A 9944-nucleotide genomic window follows, 5' to 3' on the forward strand; every position below is an offset into this window, starting at 1 on the left:
CTACTGTATCAGCCCTAAAAGGTGAAACAATAAAAATACATCATTTGTTTTAAGTAAATCTTAGACTTTACCTATAATGGTTCAGTTGCAAATATCTTTCAGCAGAGAAGAGCACTGATGCCCACCCACAATGTGATGCTATAAATTTAGAAACAGTCTTCTGCTGTTACCATAGAAATAATTTAAGTTTGCAACAAAAAATTATGGGGGAATTTAGCGAAGATTCAACAGATGCTGTTAAATTTCATCTATTTTGTTTTCAATGCACAAATACCCTGACAGTCAAAAAACAGCCAAGTTAGCAGAGAAGCGATGTTTGAAATCTTTAGCTCTACCTGAGAAAAGTCTAGAAAAACAGAAGAATTGCTGGTACAACTCCTCTGTGTCCATCTTTCTTAGACCATTGGAACATGAATCCTTCAGATCCCAAGATTTGGGTCAGAAAATTCACTTTTGGGATGAACAGTAATTACACCTATTTTTTGGGCTGAAAAAAGTTTTACCCCCAAATCTACCTTATTTTAGACTTAAGACCTCCTTATGCACAATGGCCTTTCCAGCAAGAGAAATTCACATCAGAAATAAACAATGCTATAACTGCTTTTCAAAACAGCTTCTATGTGACCAATTTGAATAAACAGGTGAATTGTTTATTCATTGTTATATTCCTTGTGAATCATCTCATTATGGTGAGATTTCATGTGAACCACAAGGTCTTCTCAGCAGGAGCAAGTTTTGATCTGCGTGCCTGCAATGCAGAAGGCTTCATATTCAAAATCACCTTTAGCACAGTAAAGACTTGACAATGTCTGATCCAGACACTATTAGATTTAGTACTGAAACTCCCACTGATTTTTATAGAGTCTGGATTTGATGCAGTGCTTACACAGTACCAGGCTCTTTTCTGCTTCTCAGCCCACGCAGCCAGTGAGGGGGCTGGGGAAAGGACACTGCCAGGAGAGCTGAGCCCTCTGACCACAGGAATGCTCCACACCATAGGACATCATGATAAGTATATGAAGTGGAGGCAGAAAGAGGCAGAAAGTGAGGGACCTTTGGAGTGATGGCACTTGTCTTCCAAGAAACTATCACCTGTAATGGGGTCTTGGTCTGCTGGAGAGGGACGAACACCTGCCTGCCCATGGGAAGCAGCAAACTAATTCCTTGGTTTTCTTTGCACGTGTGTGTGTGGCTTTTGCTTTACCTTTCTCTTTACCTTTTGCTGTACACTTTACACTGTCTTTATCTCTACCCATGCTTTTTCTTTTTTACTCTGATTTTCTCCCTTATCCCACCAGAAAGTGAGGGGGAAAGAGGAGAAGTGGGAAGAGCAGAATGAGCCAGTGGCTGTTTGGAGCTTAGTTGCTGGTGTTAAATCCTTTAAACTCTTCTTTCTCTAAAAAACATAAATCCAAACCACTGCACTGTACCAACTACTAGGAAGAAAACTAACATTAATCCAGTCAAAAAAAAAGGACACCTGAGATAAATTATCAATTTGATATGTCTCAGAAAGTCCTTTAGTACTTCAGAAAGATATCTGGTGCAGTGCTGTTCTGTAAAGCTGCTTTATAGCAATACAGACCTTTATACTAAATAAAACAACATGCTGGCATGGATTTGAATGCTCTCATGCACATCTGCTAGAGATCACCAGTCAAAGTCTGAAATTAATTGTGGAAGAAATAAGAAGGAGCTCTGAAAACCTCTGAGGAGGAGTGGCCCATAAATAGTTTTCAGGTCTCTATTCCTAAGCACTTATGGTTGTACTTGGTCCTTCTCATGACCACTCAAACTCAACATTCTCCAGAACACACATGCACACATTCATGAAGTGAAGGGATTGAGGAACATCCAAAAGAGAAAAAGACAAACCACAAACTCAAATGATGCTGCTGTTCTCAAACGAATCCAAATAACCCTATTCTAAATATTTAGCACCTTGCTATTTTTGTATGTTTTGTGGACAGTCTTCCAGTTGCTGACGAATGAAGAAGATATTAATTCTTTTTAAAATACAGGTTTAAATCTTTCTTTCAAGGAAAGAACTGTTTATCATGCATTACACCCCGTAGTGAACATTGTGACTTCCTTTTAGTGAGAGGCAAACATTTAATTAGATTGGTACATATGTATTCCCAGGTGTATGCTGATATAGCTTCTTACAAATTTGTTCAGTGTGTGTCAGCAAAGGTCTGCATTGTTTTACAACAATTTATATTTTTGGTGCTCAGAGCTGAGTTTGCTGTGACACTGAAGCAATTCAGAAAGCACATTCAGTACGTGAATGTATTGGGTCTGGCTGACATGGAGCTGACTTTCTCTGCAGCAGCCCAAAATGTTACTCCTGCCAAAGCCCTGTTCTTCTGGTAGCAACTTAACAGCTCCTGGAAGTGGAATGTGAATTTCTCTTTTTGATTTGCACTGCCCCAACACCCATTGTTTACTCCATATTTTACTTTCAGGGTTAGGAATGGTGGTAGGGTTGGCTCCCAATTTGCTATCTCTATTAAGCTGTAATTATCTCTCAAGCGTCCTCACATTTCTTCTACCTTTTCCCATGTTGCAGGGAGCAAAGCTAGGAAGCAGCTGTGTGAGCATTTGGCTCTCAGTTATGGCTGGCCCACCACGGTGAATGAATCAGCAGGTGATTTTTAAGAAGGAATCCATAAGAGGAAGGCAGACTAACTCTTTTCTACCTACACCTTTTTTTTTTTCTTTTTTTTTTCTTTTTTTTTTTTTTTTTTTTTTTTGCCTAACTAAAGAGAAAACTAAAAATTGTGTTGGTCCTGACACACACCTCTGTGTCCTCTCAACTTCTCAGGGTTGCTCCTGAGGGTTGCTCCTGAGAAACTGCTGTGGAAAATGAGAGTTCTTGGTTAAATGTGATGTGCTGGCAGTACATTTTCATTTTCAGGCTTCTTTCTCTCTCAACAACTCTATACCAGGTTATCCAAGATTTCTGAGGAAATTAATGAGCTGAGCTTAATCCAACTGTGTGTAATCCTTTGATTTGTGTAATTTATTGTGTTTGTGCAGTGTTCACTTGTTTGGTTGGTTGGTTGGTATGGATTTTATTTTTATTTGCATGTGTATGTTCTAACTAATTAAATATTCACATTGCAAGAGGCCAACGTCGAGTATGAGGTCGGTAGCTCTGACTTTTGGAAACTCAGCACTTGCCTACTTGTGCTACTGCAGCTGCAGGTGGGTTAGCCAAGCTGGGAAGTACAGCCTTTTAAGCTTTCCCTACAAACAAACTTCACATTAAAAGCAGGATTTCCGGCTCAGGTGTCTGCCCTGGATCCCGACCTCCTCCCGTCAGAAGCTTGCTGGAAATGGTGTAGATGGTGTGGGTGGCAGCTCAGAGCACAGGTCAAGGGGAGCCGCATCCCTGAGAGGTAAAAGCTGGCCAGCCAGCTCTGGGGGGTGAACACGAAGCCCCCCGGAGACGCCCAGCCTGGTGAGACACCGAGCAGCGTGAAGCTAATTTGAGAGCAAACTTTTTCACTTTGTTACAGTGACACCTGGTGTTGCAAGGTAGCTTTTTACAGAGAGAAACATGAGGACCTCGGGAAGAGCAGCAGCACAAAGGCTTGTACTTTGGCACTGACAAACAAATGTTCCAATTTGCAAACACAGGGGGTTTTTTTCAGCTCTGCTTTCTTCCTTTCACTTTTACTAAGTGGGGGAAAAAATTAAAAAAGAAGTCTCTGTGACTTCGTGCATCTACTTTAGATGATTTATGCATTATACTCTGGAGCAACAGCTGTCAAGATTTGGGAACCTTCTCTACAATGAGACAGCAAAGCAGTCTTCTAAAAAAAAATGAAAAAACTCGAACACAATTTTTTATTGAAGTATGTCACACATGAAGCCCATGGGGCTATCCTGATGTCAAATCAATTAGGGAAGACATATTTAACTACCAGTAAAGTTTACTCAAGGTCAGTAAATCAAGCTCCCTTGTAAGATCATTTACCTTCAAGAAGGAGCACAACATTCTGTCCTGGTTTCAGCTGGGGTAGAGTTAATTTTCTTTACACTGGCTGTCATGGGGCTGTTTTGGGTTTGTGCTGAACAGAGGGTTCATTATACAGACACAGTTGTTATTTCTGAGCACAGGTTACTCCTGGTGCTGCCACATGGTAGGGATGCATGGAGACTGGAAAGAAACAGCCAGAACAGGTGACCCAAACTGACCAAAGGGCTATTCCAGATCATCATCCTCAGTATATGAAGTGGGGGGGAAAAGGAGAAAGGCGGGACATTTGGAGTGATGGTGTTTGTCTTCCCAAGTCACCATCATGTGTCATGTGGCCCTGCTCTCCTGGAGATGGCTGAACACCTGCCTGCCTGTGGGGAGCAGTCAATTAATTTCTCATGCGGCTTTGCTTGTGTGTGTGAGTTTTGCTTTCCTACCAAATTGCCTGTATCTCAACCCATGAGAGAGTTCTCTAGCCTTTCCCCTCCTGATTCTCTCCCCAGTCCTGCAGGTGGGGCAGTGAGTAAGCAGCTACCTGGAGCTACCTGTGCCCCCAGCTGAGCCACAGCACATTCCCCACTTGTAGACTAACAAAACTCAGAGCTACTTAAGAAGTAGGTCTGTGAAGAAAAGATCTACACTCAACAGAGTCACTAACGGTGAAATGCTCTAATGTTAAGAAAACCAAAACAACCCCTGAAGCCCTCAAAAAAACCCAAACAAAAAACCCAAACAAAATCTCACTAAAAAGGTTACCAAGTTATGAAGGTAAAGTAGTGATAACTGTGTTTTGTCACTGTGGAGGTCTAGCTTCAGTTCTACAAGTGGGATTCTTAATCTGAATCGGTCTTTTTAAAATAATTTCCATTTAGGCCCTAGGAGAAGTATTGAACAGTAATTACTGTCTGTTATAATGTCTCCTTTAAATTGCTTTAATTTCAACAAAACTTAAGCTATCCCAAACAGCAACAAGGTATTTCATTCCCAGGAACCTGCCGAAAACCACAGCTGACATGCCAGGAGGCAAGAAACACCAACTTGCTGTCAGGCTAATTACAACAAAGCTCTAGGTTTATTATTTGGACTGATTTCCATGCACACAGTGACAGCTGAAGACTGCAGAGATGAAGAGAGGCAGGTACAGGCTGTGTGAACTTCTGTACTTCCACGCTCACAAGTTGTTTCCTGCCACACCCTCTTCCCCTTCTTCCCACCTTCCCCCTGCCCCTAAACGGCATTTTGGACAAACTTGGCTGGGCAACCCTGCTTGGCACCGTCAGATATTTGACAGAGGCCCTTCTCTCCATTTAAAGACCAAAGCATATGCATTACCCTTCCTTTAGAACCACACACTCTGCTCTCATAATGGCACATGTTAGTGGCAAGGGACAAGAATGTCCAACAGGACTCATTCTGAGTATCCTGGGTAAGTGCTACAGCACGGGGCAGGGGGATAGCGTTGTTGTTTTGTTGGTTTGTGTTTGTTTGGATTTTTGTTTTGGTCATTTCATTTGGGGGAGGTCTTTTTGGTGTTTTGTTTTGGTTTGGTTCCTTTGCAGGGGGGTGGGGGTGTTCACAACCAGTCAGCTGCTAGTGTGATTTTTTGAAGTAACAGAAACAGCCAGTACCTGTACTTGGTCTCCGTAGACCTTAGGTGCAGTCATGAGATGAGGATGAGAAAGAAGCAACTAGTACGGTGTGGTGATCCAAACTGCAACGCTTTCTTGAAGGGAGAGTTCATAATGTCAGAACTACTAATACCCAAACACAACTCAAGATATACAAAAACTGGAAATGAAGGAAAACTTCCAGCTGAAACACAGTGAAAACCACAGCTGTGAGGTTCGGTCATCCCTGCACAGTTTTGGGATGGCTTAAACCTTAAGGCAACAATTTCCTAAAATGGAAAGATTATAGCAATATAGCTTGAGTCTTTCTAGGTATTTTCTAGGCAAATTCCTTGTTAAAAGCATAAGATTAGTTTTATAACATAAAGATCATATTATGACTTTTCTCTGAGTAATGCACGTACAACCTTGCTCCATTCCGGAAGGTTCCATCACTAACTTAGTGTCAGAAAGATTAAGCTGCTACTGAAGAGTTATTTTCTTTGGAGAATGAGGTATTAGCCATTTCCAGAGAGACTTTTAAAATCTTTGGCATGTAGGTAATAGTAAATCTCCTGTTGCTTAAAAGAATAGAAGTTGTCTGGTTTTATGGGGCTTGTTTTTCCTTGGATATGGAAGGTTTGGAATTATTCTTCATTTCTCCAATACTATAAAAAATATTATAGCACCTTTTCATCTTTTCCCCCCAGGCTTTATTTCACTTCACATTCACCTCACAAGTGTATTTTGTGTTGGGTGTGCATGGCAAGGTTTGCATAGTGCGGGTGCTACAGGGTTTCTCTTTCTGAGAAGCTGATCTACCACCTTCCTCTGTGTCTGATGAAGCCCACACAGTCCATCTCCAAGGTGGACCCACAAAGCAGAGCAGCTTGTTTTACGGTTCTGACATCAATTCTGTTCCTTCTGCTGGGAATAACCTGGAGTAATACATCGTTGCTGACAATGTTGTCAGAGGCTGTACAGCTCTCATGTAACTAGAAACTTCCACAGACCAGCTGTGGGAAAAGGATACAAAATGACCATAAAGGAACATAATGGTCAGGAGAGTCTATATGGAAAAAAAAAAAAATCTAGCTTCTACACTTGTAGCTTTGCCACTACATATTATTCAATAAATGCTACAAGTTTCACTGCTGATATGTTAGGTAATAATAAAACTGTGGATACTTTTCATAGATAGTTTTGACACACTGTGTCATAGTTGCCCACATAAGATTAGGGAAACTGCAAGTCGAGTGCAAGAAGAAGAGATATTACAGTCTTGAGGCCCAAAAATGCAATATGTCCTTAAAAGAGAGATTTCAAGTGAGTGCTGCCATTTGGTAACAGGCATAAATTTTTTTTTGGATTTTTTTTGTTTTTTGTTTTTTGGGTTTTTGTTTTGTTTTTTGTTTTGTTTTGGTTTTTTTTTTTTAAATAAAAACATGGTATTCTGTTGCAGTTTAAAAGCAAAATATTAAACTATTCGGTGCTGTTTTCAAAGTACTTATAAGAATACATCTGATTTCTTCAGTTTGGGTTTCGGAAGTTACGTCAGGAGCAAATGCAAGGAGAGATTTTTCAGGTAAAATCTTAATGCCTTTGGCTCCTGTTTTCATGTCATCAAATGATTATTGATGACTATTACCCCCTATTATTACAAATAGATGTTTTCTTTTTGACTTCAAAAAAAAAAAAGATAATTTTAATGTGATTTCATCTTAACTATTTTAGGGGCTCCAGCAGAAAAGTCTGCTACTTGTAATAAGCCAAATATTTTATTTCTAGTCTGTTACAGCTAATTAGTCTGCAAATTTGTTATCAAGCCACAGAAGGATCTCACTTCAATTTTTTCAAAGTTTAGGAATCCTACTTTACAAACTCACTGTATATATGCAGAGTTCATACCTTGTTTTTCACCAAGTGTTTTGAATTGTATTAGCTTTCAGATGAAAGGTAGGCAGGAAAATTAAATGAGATGCTGGCAGTTTGCGTGAGCAGCTCCCTAAACATTTGATAAAGAAAAGCATCTCTCCCTGTCACTTACAAAGCTTTCCTCATTAACTCTGTAAGTCAGGCTGCTGCTTGCAATAAGCACTTAGTTTTGCATTTTCTACCAGCATACATTTACTTATGAGAGCTCCTAAACAAAGAAAACATACATAATTATAGGGCTAGAGATTTACAAGGTGGCTGACATTTGATGACCTGCTATATTTTCTTCAATTTTCCTTGCTAATGCTATGATTTACATCTCAACATCCAAGTACGTGCCCATTATAGGGAGAAAGCAAGCTGTACTTTTCATAATTAACCAGTAGTTCTCTAAACCTTCAGAGGCTGGTATTATTACAGTATTTTGGAGGAATACAGATTAACCAGTAGCCAAGACAAGAATAGAAGAGCACAGCCCATGCAAAACTGGAAGTAAATCATGGGGCAATGTTTTTTGCATTACCTGATCCTTCAAAACATTTGATGATAGGATGTCTCAGAGATGCCTGTGAACTTTGAGAGAGAAGATTGTTAAGGAATTATTCTAGAATGTAGCATGGTGTCCACATCAGACTCTCATCATACTGCAGTGAATCCAGGTTGTCTCAAGAAATCCTCCTCCATAGGAATGTGATTCCCAGAAAGGTGTACAAGTCAAGCATGTCGAGTTGTGGCAGCTCCAGCTATGATGAGCATTTCCCCTAGTGGAGTAATAATGCCTGCCTCACATATACCGGCAGTCCACCACCTAAATTATTACTTCAGTGTTGAGTCATGGCAAATGACACTCCTAAGGGCAACCTGGTAACAGGAACTCAGCTGTCAGTGACATCAGTGCAGCACTAGTGATGCATCAAGTATTCTTTGGATGACTAATTAACATCTATCATTTTCTTCCTCAGTAATGTATTTGGTGAGGCACTGCATGGTCCAGACAAATCCTGAAACCTCTGATCAGTCATACTGCTTAAACTGCATCTCAGTACTCTGCAGGCCTGTGGTATTTTTTATTTCCTCTTATGTTTATAGACAAAAATTCATTATTATTTGTGAAACAATAGGCAGAAAGGTTTCAAAATCTCAATTAAACACTAAAATTCATTCCATATAAAGGACTACCCTGAAGATCTCAAAAATCTTTGATGACTTTTGATCACGTTTTTTAACAATATTCTAATTTCTATATGATTATACTGAAGGTCAGCATTTAAAGGGGTCCTTCTCCTGCATTATCCTCTGTTCAATAAGTTCCTCAAAAAGAGACAAGAAAATCAAACCCCTGATACTCAGAACTCTTATACATTAGTTAAAATAGCTTAATGCAGTTCCAAATTTATCCTAATCTTCAGTAAAATGCAAACTCTTTTTCCCTTGCAAAGCTGCCATTTTAAAAGCTGACTCACAACCACCATGTTAAACAGCGTGGCAGAAATGGTTTCCAGCAGTTTATCCTTCAGCCACTGCTACAACCAAAGACAGAAGGCTTGCCAGAACCAAAACTGTCTGCAGATAGGCTGGACTAACAACAGCCAGCCACCGCTACAGCTGTGCTCACCCACAGCACAGTTTCATCAGCTATAGTACCAAACAGAGCATCAGGAGTGCGACATGAAGACTTCACAGGACTTTCCCTTTGTACAAGCATTTTTGCACTGTGTTGCAACACATTGTTTACCTCTGTCACTCTGCTCACTCCTGGTACTGACAGGTTGTGTCACCGCTATGAGAAGAGAATTCTTCCCCTTATTTTCTCACTATACAGCTTCTGCCAGTTTCATCACGTGCTTTCCTATCACTCCAGGATTTCCTCTCACCTTTCAACAAAGAACGAGGACATTATAAATTTTTCCATGTGGAAGAACATTTCCTATACGTATGGCACTTTTAAAAGCCAAATTCACTTTTGGTTGTCCCTTCAGAGAGTCCCTTTCTGAAGCTAAATCCACATTACTCAATAACTTCCTTCTACGCACCCTCCTTCCTGGTCATCTGCAGTGTGTGCATGGGATATTCCTTGTTCACTCTGCCACTGTTGACATCAACTGGCAGGACACTAAGTCAGATGTCATTGCCGTCTTGTTGGGAGGACTTATCTGTCAGTGAAACCTCCAGATAACCTTCAGATCCAACGCATCTGAACACACCTGACAACCTCCATTTCTGCCACTGAACACTTGGTGTTTTCCAGCTTGACAGACACTGGGTGCCTATCTGCACTCAAAGAATCAAGTTTCAGTATTTCCTTCATTCCAAGGCAGGGATGGGCAACAACCTCAGAGCTGAATTTCCTCACCAAGCATTTGAAAAATGCAGTTTGAGAATCAAGATTTTCCATGCTCACTATTGCAAATCAGGCA

This window comes from Serinus canaria, chromosome Z, assembly GCF_022539315.1.
Source record: "Serinus canaria isolate serCan28SL12 chromosome Z, serCan2020, whole genome shotgun sequence".
NCBI lineage: Eukaryota > Metazoa > Chordata > Aves > Passeriformes > Fringillidae > Serinus > Serinus canaria.